This window comes from Cupressus sempervirens, chromosome 10 (genome assembly GCF_028749045.1).
Source record: "Cupressus sempervirens isolate cs-2001-9-10 chromosome 10, ASM2874904v1, whole genome shotgun sequence".
NCBI classification, from domain to species: domain Eukaryota; kingdom Viridiplantae; phylum Streptophyta; class Pinopsida; order Cupressales; family Cupressaceae; genus Cupressus; species Cupressus sempervirens.
In genome coordinates this window covers 207,768,316-207,783,962 of record NC_143127.1, presented here as the reverse complement: position 1 = coordinate 207,783,962, position 15,647 = coordinate 207,768,316, and the positions used below count along the sequence as shown (strand labels likewise).

At 32.9% G+C, this 15,647-nt stretch overlaps 1 long non-coding RNA gene across 1 annotated transcript; it reads right to left on the bottom strand.

Moving 5' to 3' along the window:
- Nucleotides 1-5,871: 5,871 nt before the first annotated feature.
- LOC149533357 (uncharacterized) lies at nucleotides 5,872-6,679 on the bottom strand. Its single transcript, XR_016357337.1, has 2 exons — nucleotides 6,070-6,679; nucleotides 5,872-5,984 (listed from the first exon to the last, which is right to left on the bottom strand). It is a non-coding gene; the product is annotated as an uncharacterized LOC149533357 (long non-coding RNA).
- Nucleotides 6,680-15,647: the final 8,968 nt, after the last annotated feature.

Below are 15,647 nucleotides of genomic sequence, written 5' to 3'. Positions count from 1 at the left end.
TTATTGTGTTGCCTCTCCTATCAAATCCTATTAGCTATCTCTTGGTTGTGATCATTTTGATCTACATGGACCATTGATCTCGCATTGAAAAGGGATAGATATTTGGCCAAGTGAATCTTACACATTATTAGGAGACAGCAACATTGGGCTATTGTTTTCTAATTTATGGTTTGTCAAATTACATCATCTGCATGTGAGAAACCTTGTATACATATTGACCTCTTGGTCATCTTCCTAATCATCTATCATAGATCATCTTATATCATATTTGTAATTATAAGTCAAAATTCCACGAGTAGATTGCAAGTTCAAACCTAGAATATCCACCCCAGTCTATTATTGTTCTTAATTTGGTAGACTCTATTGGTATAGACCATATTGGTGAAGGAAGAGACAAATTTATATTTTTCTTGTTCAGGTATGTTGTGATAACCATCAACACCTCCATAATACATAACGATCTACTCATATCAAAGATGCGGTGACCCTCATTGTAACTTATTGGCATTTATTCAAATGTTGTATTTCCCTTCAGCAACACATACATGGGTTTCAATTTTTCGGCTACATAATTTAGCCATAGATGTCTGATTGTGTTGGGAAATGTGATTTGCCACAATTATGCATATTTGTCTAGCTATTTGTTGTAGAAAAACTATGTGATATAGATTTCGATGGTGAAAGCTATATCTGTTTGTCCATTAGGCTATGGGCTACATCATACTTTGATAAATGTGACATTATTGCAATTAACATAAAAGCTAAAAATTTTCATCGGCAATTGCACCACATGGTTATCGAACTTCTAGATTACTAATTGTTATGAAGCTCACAGGAAATCAACATTCACCATTGACTTACCAAAGGACAATGACAGGACTAGAAGGTCGATCAAAAAGCTCCATTCAACCTAAACATAATTTATCCTTGAGCACTTTTCAACACATATCTACATTGCTACTCCAAGGTGAGTTATTGTTCTCAATGTTACAAAACTTGTTTATGTTAAGATAAGACTCATGGGTATTTCCAGCCAAGCATATACTATGTTTTTCCTTTTTTTTTTCTTGTTGCTACATACTTTGGATGTTTCAATCATTGACATGCTCTAATGACCACCGAACACTGCATAAATATCTTGAGCATCCAAAACTTGTAGGGGTCATAGGTAGAAGATTCACAATACTAAACAACTTTCATTTTGTGCCTAAACCCAATACCTTAAAATTTATTGCTTGAAAACGTCTACGATAGGGTTAGTGTGAGGAGCATCTATCTTTCAATTTAAAATAGCAGATAGCCAAAGAAACTCAACCATGTCCATAAGCTCAATATGCAAAGGTTACACATTCTATTAAATAATGGTTAGTGCAAGGACATCCTTTCATGTTAAAAATGACATTCTTGCCTAGGAAATTAGTGGATAGTCATAAGTCTAGAAATTAAGGTTGTGTAGAAAGTTTATAAAGCTTACAAGCAAGACAATGAAAGCCTTTGAAAAGGTTCGATAGAATGTTGATTCGAAAAAAAAAGAATATAGAACAGTCAATCCTATCAAGAATCTAGATTGGAAAATTGGAAAAAAATCTAAATGTTTGTGTGACAATCACAAATGTTAAAATTGAACAAAAAAAATTAGTCCAAGTGCCTAATGAATTTAAAAGTAGAATAGTCAGGGCTAAACAAGTTGATCTTAAACAGTATATAGTCCACCATGAAAGTAGAATTTTGAAAACTACCAATAGTCTGAGTAGAGCCATGAGAAAAATCACAATGAAGACCCATGACACACATACCAAATGACTGTAAAGCTGTAAGTAATGGTAGACCAAAGTAGAGTAGACAAGGAAGCAAGGATTTGCAAGAAGATACATGATAGCATTTTGAAACTCAGTAGCATGACTCGATAATAATTCAGAGGATAAGATGACAGTCCACTGAAGGACATTCATCCAGGGCAACACCATGTAGAGGACAGTGCTAGAAAAGGACAAGTTAAGTAATGATGGATCGTGGTAAGGTCAAGGAGCAATTAAACAATGGCAAGAACATGACTAGAATGCAATGATTGTGACATCTCCTCTCAAAAATAACATTTAATAGTTATTTTTTAATGTTAATAATATAATAAATATAAAGATACATTTATCAATAAATAATATTATATCATTTCTAAATGTAATATGGACAAAGATATTAATTAAATCTTAATATCCTACATTTTATTCTAATTGATTAGTATCAACAATAGTTTGCAAACTCTGCGAGTACTCCCTGAGTTGCCAAGTACTTCTACTTTTTTTGTTCCCAGAAAGTGTTTACAAGTTTAACGTTGCATTTTTATAGACACAGTGAAAACATGGGTAAAATGCCAATGCGTTTTCCAAATTTCTTTTCACTCTCAAAGCATGCCCATTTCTGTTTCAAGATGTTAAAGTTTAATCTAATACATTTTTCAATTGAATTCTACAAGAAAAAATATTTCTTTAAGAGATTTTGATTTCTAGTATTTTCTAAGTTGCTAAGTTTCCATTGAGTATTCACCGAGTTAAAAATTTTGGGTTTGTCAAATACTCTCCAAGTGTGAGTTTGTGAACTATGGTATGAACTAAAAAAGCCTACATATTGCTAAGAGAAACAATGTTTAGCAAAAGGAAAATAATCAAAGAATAGAAGGGATGCAACATATTAAATCAGTAATGGATTGTCCAAGAAAAGGGGGCAATAAAAAAAACACCATATGTAGATCACCAGCAGAGAAAGAATAATAAGTGAGAAAATAATCAGATCAACATAAGCAAAACATACATAGAGGATCAAAGTAGAAAGAGGAAATATATCAACAGCAAGAAGAATAAGAGTGAGAAGACAATCAGGTCAAAATCAACCAATGCAGATAAAGGATCAGAATAGAAGCAAAAAAGAGGTACTAACCACAATCATCTAAGAGAATAAATGTCAATTCATATATACCTGTGGTACCTAGTGTGAGTACCTGAGGTATATTCATGGTATGATAGCTATTACTGCTCATCAATGCATAGTAAATACATATAGATTAATACATGTGACTGCTTATAACAGGCATCCATTTAGGATAGAATGCATCAGATCAATATTTAGATAATTGTTATTCGTTGACATATGGACATATGGCTTTAGGCAGATTGATATGATAATTACATTCTTGACTACATAAGACTAACACCAAACTGCATATATATGAACTGCACTTAAATTAAACTTTGTACATTTTATATGCAATAAATATGTAATGTCCCCTTTTTGGGACATTAGAAATATTGAAGACTTATTTTATATAATATTAAAATTGACTATGAGACGAAGACTCAAATTATTAAAAGGTTAATTTAATGTTATAAAGAGGGCAAAAGGTCAAAGAGGAATAAGACGAAATGCCATAGGGAAGTTGAAGAGCCACAAGGGAATAGGACGAAAGCCAGAGGGGAGTCGAAGAGCCTTAGTTTGTGTATTAAAAGGGGAAAGAGGCTCATTGTTGGATATGTTTGATTTATGATTCCGTTTACTTTTCTCTCTTGTGAGAGTTTTCAAAAAACTTTAGCTTTTAGCTAATTTGAGGATGTAGCCCCTCATGCTAGTAGATAGTGGACGCAAACCCATTGTCCCGGGAGACATCAGTTCAGGTGTTTCACATGCGCTTAGAGGTTCTTATTCTAGTATTCCAATCTAACTATTAATTTTTATTTAAGGATTGGATTTGTAGTGTTGCTTATTGTATTGTTGTAAAATGCAATAACATATTTTAAGAAGTTAAAGAGTTTGTTGGTTTAATATTATTGGTTTATACGCATTGTTATATGCTTGAATTCTTGAACATTATTTTTGAAAAGACGGGTTTATATCTATTGGAAGATCTATTGTTTATCTATTACTGTTCATAGTACATATGCCTATGGTTTAAGTTCTGAATATTTGTTTTGAGGAAATAACTGAATATACAACTATTCGGGATGTTCTCTAGTATTTCTATTACCGATTTTTACTATGCAACTTCACACATGTGTGTTCTGAATGTTCTCGAGGAAAGAAATCAGCAAATATCCAGTTCAGGATATTTCAAAATATGATGAAATGCTTAATCAGGAATTGTATATTTTGTTTGAAATATATGATGTAATCATATTCATGAGTTTGTAATAATTAGACATCAAATTTGTAACTTGAGTAATATGTGAATTTATATTTTCAGTTACATTTGATTGATATCTCGCAAGATATCAAATCCTATGGTGGAATAAACCCTGCTACATCATAAAGAGACAAAGAATGAGGTCTGCGGTGGAATGGATCATCCTACGTCACAAAGGCAAGGTGTGAAGCTTGCAATAGAATGGATGTGGGTTACATAATATAGCGGGAAGGGATAAGGCCTGTGGCAGAATGGGCATGGATTACATCATACAAAAACACTATTGGTGAAGGAGAATCCATTGAACATAAGAAGACATAAGTGAATTTCTTTCATATGCATTAGATATTGTTACATTATCTCTAGATTAAGATTGTATATCTTTTGTCATACCAATTTAAATTGTTTAAGACAGATTATATTACACTAACAATATAATTAGTTGTATATATGCGATTATTCCCTATTTGGGTATTGCAGGACCTAAATCAGGATTTACCTTGTTAAAGACATTTTTATTGATACATTTATATCTCTAATAGTCTTACAATTCTTATTTTAAAGAAAATTGTGGTTCTAGGGCATAGGAGGCAGAGAATATAATTAGCGCAAACGATAATATATCACAGACGGCCAAAGAGCAGCGGGAGGAAAAAGGATACATACGAAAACAGAGAACATCATTTTCGCAGAGGATAATACATACAGTAGAAAATAACATACAAATTGCAGAATATATCTGTATCATCAATAGATAATGGAGAATAACCTATATCCTTACAAGCGTATATAGATATAAGGCGGCAAATATATAAACAGGATTACAACTCACAGAATGGGTATCTACTCAGAATCTAGAACAACGATACTGGGAAGTATTTTATTTTTTAGGACAAGAACTTAACCAGCGATTGAGGGATAAGAAGGACATTAAAAATTAAATTACACTCGAGAAGTTATATAAAGGGAGGAATCAAGCAGGGTAGGAACCAATAACTGAGAAGAGATCAACGAAAGTAATATGGAAGTATAATGCCACACGTCAGAAGTTTGCATTGATATAGAGGATATTCAGCGATGACTCAGCCATCCTAGTCATCAAGGAACAGAGCAAACACAGTCAGAGATTCTTTTATAGAAACACATCAAATATTGGGCCCGTGCAATCATATTATAGGCATCTAATTGAGATTAACAATAAGCAAACATCATCATTGAATTGCAGACTTAAACAGTAAATCTGAAATCACAATAACTTAGACATTATGGAGAAGACTTGCTCCATCTCTGTATTATGACAACCACAAGTGACCCAAGGGATCTTACAGCACGATGAGGATCTTACAGAACACACTACATTAGGAATAGTGGGATTGACTCCATAGTTACAGATCAGAACAGAATATATTTGAGAAACAACATTGCATAATTCCAATCAACGTATCAGAGACAATAATATATTGTCAAGTACCTCCTCAATTAGAATTCAAAGATACCCATTGCATCTTATACAATTGTTTATTTATACTATGACTTGAATTATACAAATGATTGGGAATGAACCTTCTGAACAAACTCAAATCTAAATCAGTTTCAATAATGTGATTCAAAAGCAAACAAAAGCCATCGAAAAAGACCTCACTCTAAATGAATGAACATTTGAGTCCAAAATTACCTTGCAAGGATGTAAAGGCAAACAACTATTTACCTTCCAAGTTTCTATTCCATCTTATCTGTTGAACAGCACCAATAGGCTTGTCCGTAGTCTTCAATAACCCATCTGAACTGCATTCTTCTCCAGTGGAAAAAATATCTGCAGATCTAGCAATAAAGTAAAAGTTCTAATGATTACTTGCCCTAAATAAAAACCCCAAAAAGCATATGAAAACAGTCCTTACCTGCAGCTTCAAGAACACCCAGAATATCATGGAAACCTAACAGGACGTGACGGAACAGAACAGGCATGCTTACAAAACACTATGACTTCTTATCTTCAATCCGTCAACATATCCTTAACAAAACTATCTCAACCTCTGTTGTCGAAAAATCCTGCCCATTTGTCAATCTTGCCAATTATTAACAAGAGGGGTTGTTGAAAATTCTTTAATCTTGTCAATTCGTCGACATATCCGTAACAAAAATCTTCAATTCGGCCAATCTTGCTAATACCCTAACCTCACTGCATTGAAGATTTCCTCCTGCCATAGCGAAAGCTGAAAACTAGCTCACAACGTCCATTGATGAAGTATTCCTGTGTTTAGAGGGGAGCCGACCCTACATGATTATTAAGAGGCAGAGGCAGAAGAAAATCATTAGGCCTGGCTTCTCGTGCCTTTTAAAAACTATAATTCATGCTTTCTCAAACAAGAGCTCAATTCATGCTTTTTCAAACGGTAATATACAGAATAACAGAAGCAAGAATTGAATTCATGCTGTTTTTTGAACGGCAATATACAGAATAAGAGAAACAAGAGCTGAATTCGTGCTAATATACAGCAGATAAGAAACAATAGCTGAATTCGTGCTCTTTTTAAACGGTAATGTACTAACTAACGATACCTTCTCGTGGTTTCAGAGCCATTAGGCGCACTCCTCCCTGTTGTGAGGTAAAATTTTGAAAAATAAACTATAGTCCGGAGTGAGGAGGTCAAATTCCGAAAAAAGAAAACGCACATTGTTTGAAAAGCTTATTCTAAAATTACCTATTTACTCAATTTTTTTCATATATCTTATTGAATATATAAAATATATATATAGATAGATAGAATGAATTTTTAGGAGGACAATTGTACTCATTATTAATGTGATGAGAGAAAAAGAAAAAAGTAAAAATGCCAATAATTAGTCAAGGAGATAGTCATAAAATTTTGATTTGAAAAAAAAAAAGGCTGTCTATGACTTCTATAATGGAAAATCCTAGATGCTGAATAAATTATAATTTTTTAACCATGACCAACCCTTTTAGAATCTCACAATCTATCATATATGGTTTTCGATTTTGGAACCTATTTCCCCATGTAAGTATTAGGAGAAACATTAATTTGTGGATGTAGCATGTAATATGAGAAATAATAATGGAGGTGTAATCTTTGAGGAGTAAAATTGTCTAAAGAAAAAAAAAATCAAATTGATGTAATAATTGTACTCATTATTAATGTTATGAGAGAAAAAGAAAAAAAGAAAAAATGTCAATTGTTAGCCAATGAGATAATGATAAAAATTTGATTTAAAACAAATAGCTCTCTACAATTTCTAGAATGGAAAATCCTAGATTCTAAATAAATTGGAAAATTTTTACCCATGATTATTCTTCACACTTAGTTTATGCAAAAACGAAGAATGCCCAACCCTTTTGGAATCTCACAATCGAGCATATATGGTTTTCGATTTTGGAACCTATTTCCCCATGAAAGTATTAGGAGAAACGTTAATTTATGGATGTAGCATGTAATATTGATTCTATCTCATGGAACAAGTACACAATTATTAGGAAAGACCTAGAACATGGGGATAGCAAGGTTTTAGTGACATTAGTAAATAGCATTTATTGTAGCATAGTTACCTATTCTAGTTGACCAACATTTCTTGGTCCTTTACAATATGAAAAATGGTGTAAATGATCTTTGTACTCATAAGGCATGGTAGGAAACCTCAAATACATATAATAATTCATCAATAATGTCTTGCCTAGTTTTTTGTATATGAGTACATGGAAAATAAAAGAAAACCCTTTAGGAGACATGGGTTAGTATACCTTGTATTAAGATGTCTTATATTATAGAGAATAAGTGAAATAATACTCAATGATTAGGATTTCCTAGCCAATTCAAGCATTTAGTAGGTTTTCACATCCCAAAGAAATAAAAATCATGGATATGAAGAGAAGATTTAAGGATCCATCCAACCAAGAAAGCAATGTAGAGAAGGGAGCACATGAGAGAACTAGAGTTGAGTAATTAAAAGATATAAGGAATGGGGGTTTATAAAGAATCGTGGTGTGAGAACTAGGTTTAGTGAAGGGAACTTTAAGGGGGGTGCAAAACAAGAAAGTTGAAGAAATTTAATAAGTGATGAGGGCACAATCCAAAAACAGATGAACACAATAGGAAATGAGACTTTTATTATCAAAAATGATACGCTAGTACATTCATTATAGAAAAAATAGACTCAACTATATGCCCTATGGGCTTACAACATAATCAAATTTTGAAGAAAAAATCCTTCTCACATTACCTTCCCCTAAACTCCACCAAAACTACCTTTATAGTGCAAGAAATGACCTTAAGTAACCTAAATTAGATTTAGGGTTAGGAATACATTTTACAATATGTCATTTGGCATCCACCTCCAAAGTAGAAGGTTCTAGAAGACACATTAGAAGTTGGCATAAAATTAGAAGAATCCAAAAATGGTAGTTCGACTTTCAGGAGGCATAACTTTTGGCCTAGGGCTCTAATTGATGAACTGTTTACATTTCTAGAAAGCTCTTTGAGTGCTCTATATGCTGGTGGACAAGCATATCTTTTCCCCCATCTTTCAGGCCTATACTAAGTCATTTAGTGCCTCAAATATGACTTTGAAGCATTTTGTAGAGGTCTCTAAACAACTTAAAACTGCAATAACTTTCAAACTGCAAATCCTTTTGACCTAATTCTTTTTCTAGAGTGCTTGAAATTATAAGTACAATCATCCCTTAAACTTACACCCTTTGAATTTATTAGCATGAATCCTGATGGAATTCCTTTGGGGGAGTATCCAAAGCATTGGAGAGCATGTGGCAGTATTGATATGTTGCATTCATGATTTTTTGTCATTGACATCGATATAGTAGTAATTTTGTGAAGATTGACAGAGTAGTAGACAGATATTGTGGTTGTATGGACAACTTTTTGATGATCAGGTGATGTGAGGTTAAGGACGTGTTCCATAGTGTGTCTTGATGATGAGGTTAAGTCTGCATAACACAAGTTGAAGAGATACAAAAAATATACGTGATTTATAGAGAGTAGTGTAGAAATAGAGTACCTGAAAAGATGTTTTTGATGATTATATTTTATCTCTTAACAGAGATATAATCAAAGTACATGAAGTTATACAGTGATAGAGGACAATCTAAAGATGATGTCAAAGAGTGTGCAAGTCTTGAATTGGCATGTGTGAGAAGATTGTGAGCCGATAGTGTTATATGATTACAAAATAATTAATTATCTTATTTTGGTCATATTATAATTAATTGGGAAAGCCTCAAGGCTGACTCAAGGAATTGTTTTGAGGACTTGGTATAAAGAAAAGTATTTTCATTGATTGTAAAGTGTGATTGAATGTGAAGTGTTTTAGGAAGTGCAAACAAGAGGAGAGTGTTTGGTAAATGCAAGTAAGCGATCCAAGGGATTATTGGATGGGAAGTTTGTGATCTAGTATCAAGATCAAAAGGAGCAGAAGTCTAGTTGACAGGACAAAGGAAGAGGAATGAGAAGTACAATTCAATTCTATTATTCTGCAAGGAATAATACAAAAATCATTTGGACAGTGCATTCATTGGTCTTGCCCCTGAAGTTGTTTGGATAGTGGGTCCACCTTCCTTCTACAACTCCTAATAGGGTTGGAATATCCTAACAGGGACTGATATGTATTGAATGTTTTCATAGACTCCTAATAAGTTCCATCCTCTGAAAAGGAATATTTATATTAGTACATCATCTTGTGGGTACCATCCCCACTGGGGTTTTCCGTCTGATCAAGGGTCTCCCTAGTTAACATATCTGTTGTTATTATGCATAAGTATCTTGTTATGGTTTCTGATTATATTTCTCATATGGTTAAGATTTAATAAGGTTGATAATTGTGAGAATAGTTGGACTATATATTCACGCCCCCCCCCCCCCCCCCCCCCCCCCCCCAACCAGTTATATTGGTGGACTATATATTCTTACAAGTGGGGTCAAAGCATTAGGTCCTTGAAGGGAAATCTTATGAACTTTGGGAGATCCATGGCGAGTCATTTCAGAAAGCATAGTCCTAAGTTTGATAGAGTTAACTATGATAGCTGGAAAGAGAAGATGAAGACTTGTATGCTATGCATGGGTCCAAGATATTGGCTATTGACAAAGGACAACAAGACAATTGTGGAAGAAGAAAAGCTTGAAGAATGCAGTGAAGTAGAAAGAGATCTGTTCATGTGCAATATGAGAGCCGGAGAGGCTTTACTAATAGCTCTTCTTGAGAATGAATACTGTTAGGTAAAGTCATTACAAACATCTCAAGATATTTGTAAAGCTTTGGAATCTACTTTTGAAGGGGATACACATACAAGAAGGATGAGATTGTAGAATTGGATATGTTTGTTTCAAAATGCCAAAACGATAGAAGATGAATCTATAAGAATCTATGTTGGTAGGCTATCTAAGATTGTTTCAAGAATCAAGTCATATGGTGGATCCAAGGAAGAAGATGAAGTTGTATGGAAGATCTTGAAAACTCTAACACCACCATTCAAGAAAGTAGCACAGATGATTGAACTTTTGGTACCCTATACTAAAATTTCCACCAGGGCAACTTTGCTCAAAAGATTGGAAGTAGCAGAAGTTGGTATGAGATAGTATGGAGAATTGACAAGAGTGGAGACAACTTTCAGTGCCTTAAGTGTTCGTCCATGTCTATCTAGAATTGCAAGCACTCATATAAACTTTTCTAGGAGCAGTACAACTAAATCTGATGAAGATAGGAAGATTGAAGAAGGTATAACCCTATTGGTAAGAAGAGAACTAGATGGTAAGAACATCCTTAAATATTGGACTTATAATGAATTTGGTCGTGTTATGCATCTAAATGTCCTAAAAGAGAGAAATAGTATAAAGGAAAGTTTAAGCCTAGAAGACCTAGAAATTATCTATAAGCAAATGAAGATGATGAAACAAAGGAAAGAGTTCAGAGTGAAAATGATGATGAATTGGGATTTTTAGCCATTAAAGAAGATGATCTTGATAGAAATTAGAGAAGAAAAGGCTCTAGTTTCCCTTGAAAATAAATATGATTGGATAATAGACAATGGATGTTCACATCACATGACTAGTGATATGAATAAGTTCGTTAAATCTAGGAATCATGATGGAGGTATTGTTAGAGTTGGTAACAATGTCACCTATCACATTACAGGGATAAGATCTATCATCCGTGATGGAAAAACTAACACTAATGATGTTTACTTTGTTGATGATTTAAAGCATAACTTGTTGAGTGTTGTATAGTTGGTAGATAAAGGTTATCAGTTGCAATTCATAGAAAAGACCTGCATTATCAAAGATAAAGATGGTAAGTTGATTGGAACAGGTAAAAGATCCAAAGGTAATGTATTTTAGTTGAATCCCACTAAGATGACATGTTTGGTTTCTAAAGTGGGTAACAGTTGGTTATGGCATAGGAGGTTTTTCATATAAACTTTGATAACATTATAAAGATTAGTAGCACATTTGCAGTTAGAGATTTGCCTAAGTTAATGAAGCCTACTAATGTTGTATGCAAATAATGTATCATGGCTAAGCAGAAGAAGGTATAATTTCCCAGCAAGAAGTTCACTACTATAGAGAAGTTGGAGATTGTTCACATAGATTTGAGTGGCCCTACCAAGACTAGAGGATTTTCTAGAGAAAGCTATTTCTCGATTTTTGTTGATAATTTCAATAAAATGATGTGGGTAGCATTTATTAAAGAGAAATTTGAAGCATTTAAGAAGTTTAAGATATTTAAGAATAGAGTTGAGAATGAATTTGGTGTTAAGATAAAATTTTTGAGATCACATAGAGGAGGAGAATCAACCTCTAGAGAGTTTAACATGTTTTGTGTTGAGAATGGTATCAAGAGATATGTATCACCTTCTAAGACCCATGAGTAGAATGGGATAGCAAAAATGAGAAACATATTTGTATCAGAGGTAGTAAGAGCAATGATGTTTGAGAATGATGTATCCAAGACATTTTGCAGAGAAGTAGTCAATACAACAGTATACACCATAAACAAAGTATAGATCATAAGAGGTACGAATAAGACTCCTTATGAATTATGGTTTGGCCATACACCTTCAGTAAAGTATTTAGGAATATTTGGAAGCGAGTGCTACATAAAGAGAGATGATGATGTTGGTAAGTTTGATCCAAGAAGTGATGAAGGTATATTTCATGTTTATTCGTTGAAAAGAAAAGCTTAGAGATGTTTTAATTATAGAACCAAGACAATAGTTGAATATGCAAATGTAAAAGTTGATGAAATTTTTGAAATTAAGGAAAAGATGATAGATTACAATTCTGATGAAGAAGTTCAAATACTAGTATTGTTAGAGAGAATGTAGAAGTTTTCTTTGAGACTAACAATGATCTACAAAATGATTTGCAAATTGTTGAGCAAAGATGAGAACAAATATAAACCAAGAGAGGAGCTAAGAGTTGAGTTAGCAAGTCCTACCTCTGACAAGAATTTGACAAAGAATCACCCTCAATAGAAGGTAATTGGAAGCAAAGACAAAGGAGTGATGAAAAGGAATAGAGAAAACGAGGAATTAAGTTTGATTTCTCAAGTTGAACCTAAGAGTGCAGATGAGACATGCAAAGATGATAATTAGATTCAAGAAATAAAGGAAGAATTAGATTGGATTGTGAATAATGACACATGGGAATTGGTTCCTAGACCTAAAGATAAGAATGCTATAGGAACCAAATGGGTATTTAGAAATAAGATGAATGAACAAGTCAAAGTTTTACGAAACAAGGCTAGACTTGTATGCAAAGGATATTCACAACAAGAAGGAATAAATTATGAGGAAACATATGTCCCTATAGCTAGAATGGAAGCAGTGAAAATATTCTTGGCCTATGCAGCAAATAAGATGTTCAAAGTGTGTAAAATGGATGTCAAATCAACCTTCCTAAATGGTGAACTTGAAGAAGAGGTATATATTGAGCAGCCTGAAGTTTTCCCTCTAACAAAAGAAAAAGACATGGTATGAAAATTTAAGAAATCTCTATATAGTCTAAAGCAAGCACCTAGACCCTAGTATGCAAGGCTGGAAAAGTATTTGGCAAAGCTTGGATTTGCTAAAGGTACGACAAATGGTAACTTGTACTTAAAAGAAATTGAGAATGGTTTACTGATAATAGTAATATTTTTTGATGACATAATATTTTGAGGCAATGATGAAGCAAGTGATAAGTTTGCTAGAGAAACGAATAATGAGTTTGAAATGAGCACGGTAGGAGAGATGAAGTTCTTTTTAGGTTTACTGATTATGCCAAACAATGATGGAATTTTCATTTCACAAGCTAAGTATTTGAAATATTTGTTGCAAAGATTTAGCTTGGAAAATCTTAAGCCTGTTGGTACACCAATGATAAATGGTCATAAGTTATCTAGCAAAGATGAGACACCTACTATTGAGTAGAAGAAGTACAAATCCATGATGGGAGGTTTGCAATATCTGACTCACACTAGACTAGATTAGCAAATGCAGTTGGGATTGTAGCTAGATTTCAAGCTGATCCTAAGGAGTATCATTATGCAATAGTAAAGAGGATATTCATATATTTGAAGGGAACATTTGATTATGGGATATGGTATGACAGATCAAGTGATTTCACTCTATGTGCTTATATTGATGTGGATTGGGTAGATAGTATGGATGATAGAAAAAGAACTAGTGGTGGAGCATTCTTTCTAGGAGGAAGATTGGTTTCTTGGCTAAGCAAGAAACAAGATTGCATTTCACAAAGCATAGTTGAAGTAGAGTATGCAACAACAACAAATAATTGTAATCAATTTATGTGGATGAAGTAGATGTTGAAGGATATTGGGATAGAATTTTCAAAACCTATTATCATATATTGTGATAACACAAGTATAGTAAGTATGTCTAAGAATCATGTATTGCATTCTAAGACTAAGCATATATTTATTAAGTATCATTTTTTGAGAGAGAAGGTTGCAGAGAAAGAGATCATATTAGAGTGTGTCAATACTAAAGATTATATTGCAGATATCTTTACCAAGCCCTTACCTAAAGATACATTTGAGTACTTGAGAGTCATGCTTAGGGTTATGCCCCTACCTACTTCAGAGTAGATGATGCAGAGATTGCATCAGTCCAATGGTAAAAAGCACTATTGTTTGACTAGGCTGAATGTTGATGCTTCTTGTAAGGGAGTATCTATGATGAGTAGAGTCACTAAGGACTCTTGGTAATTGGTCTTAAACAATTTCTTTGGACAATTGAGATGGTTGAAGACTTGGAGCAGAAGATTGACATAATGAGGCATTTGTCATTGATGTCAATGGAGAAGAGAATACATGAAAAACATCTCCTAAGTATGAATTGGGGGAGAATAGAAGTGTGAAATATGGGAAGAGATATGTAACAACATCCTCTAGATGAATGAGGGAGAGATAGATGAGCATATCTTTATTAGGGAGATTTAGAAAGTTTCATGTAAGTAACACTACTACATTTTGGCAAATATGTGACTATGTGACTAAAACGTTTAGTCACACCACTAAAACTTTTGTTCATGTGACTAAAATTGATCACATTCCACTATTTCTTTGTAATTTACAACTATGTGTGACTAAATAAGTGACTAATTTGATCACTAGTTAAAATTACAAGATCAACCAAATAGAAATGACTAAATAGACTATCAAATAAATGACTAAATAAGTGACTAGATAATTATTCACTAATAATAAGTCATTGAATGTACTTTCTCTCTTCACGTTTTCTAATGTTTTTTAATCAATGGATTATGTTGATTTTATTTTCTATAACTCATTCATTGTCCTTGGATCTTCTCTTTCTCATACTAATTGTGGTTTCACTTTGCATCTTTCAAGATACATGATACTATGTTAAATGTCTTGGGGGATTTTATTCACCATTTTAGGAGATGTGCCATCATTTGGAAATGAAAGGAGTCAATATTAATTATCACTTTTAGATTATCTTATATTTGAAATGGTTAAGTTGTTATCTTCCTTTGTCTTGTGCATTTTCTATAACATTTTACTCAAAAACAAATGCATGTTTGTTTGGTGTGTTGATTGTTCTATTGATGGACCTAGGTGTTGGCCAAGAGAAGTTTGTTGTTAGAGGATGAATCTAGTAATCTTCATTTTTTTAATCTTACAAGGTATTCATAGTTGACACCTCTTACAAAGTATATTGTAGATGTTCATATTTGTATTTGCAAAGGATAAAGTATTCTATTTCAAAAACATAAGATGTTTAGAACAAAATTAACAGTTTGTCTTAAATTATTATTTTATTTATTTTAAATTAAAATTATTTTTATTATCTTAAATTATAAATTAAAGATAAAATAAGTTTGGTAACTTTAATGCACAACCTAAAATAATTTTTTTAATATTAATTAGTCAAAAATAAAAAATTAATTAATTAAAAAATATTTAATTAAGAAATTAAATTTAAAAAATTATT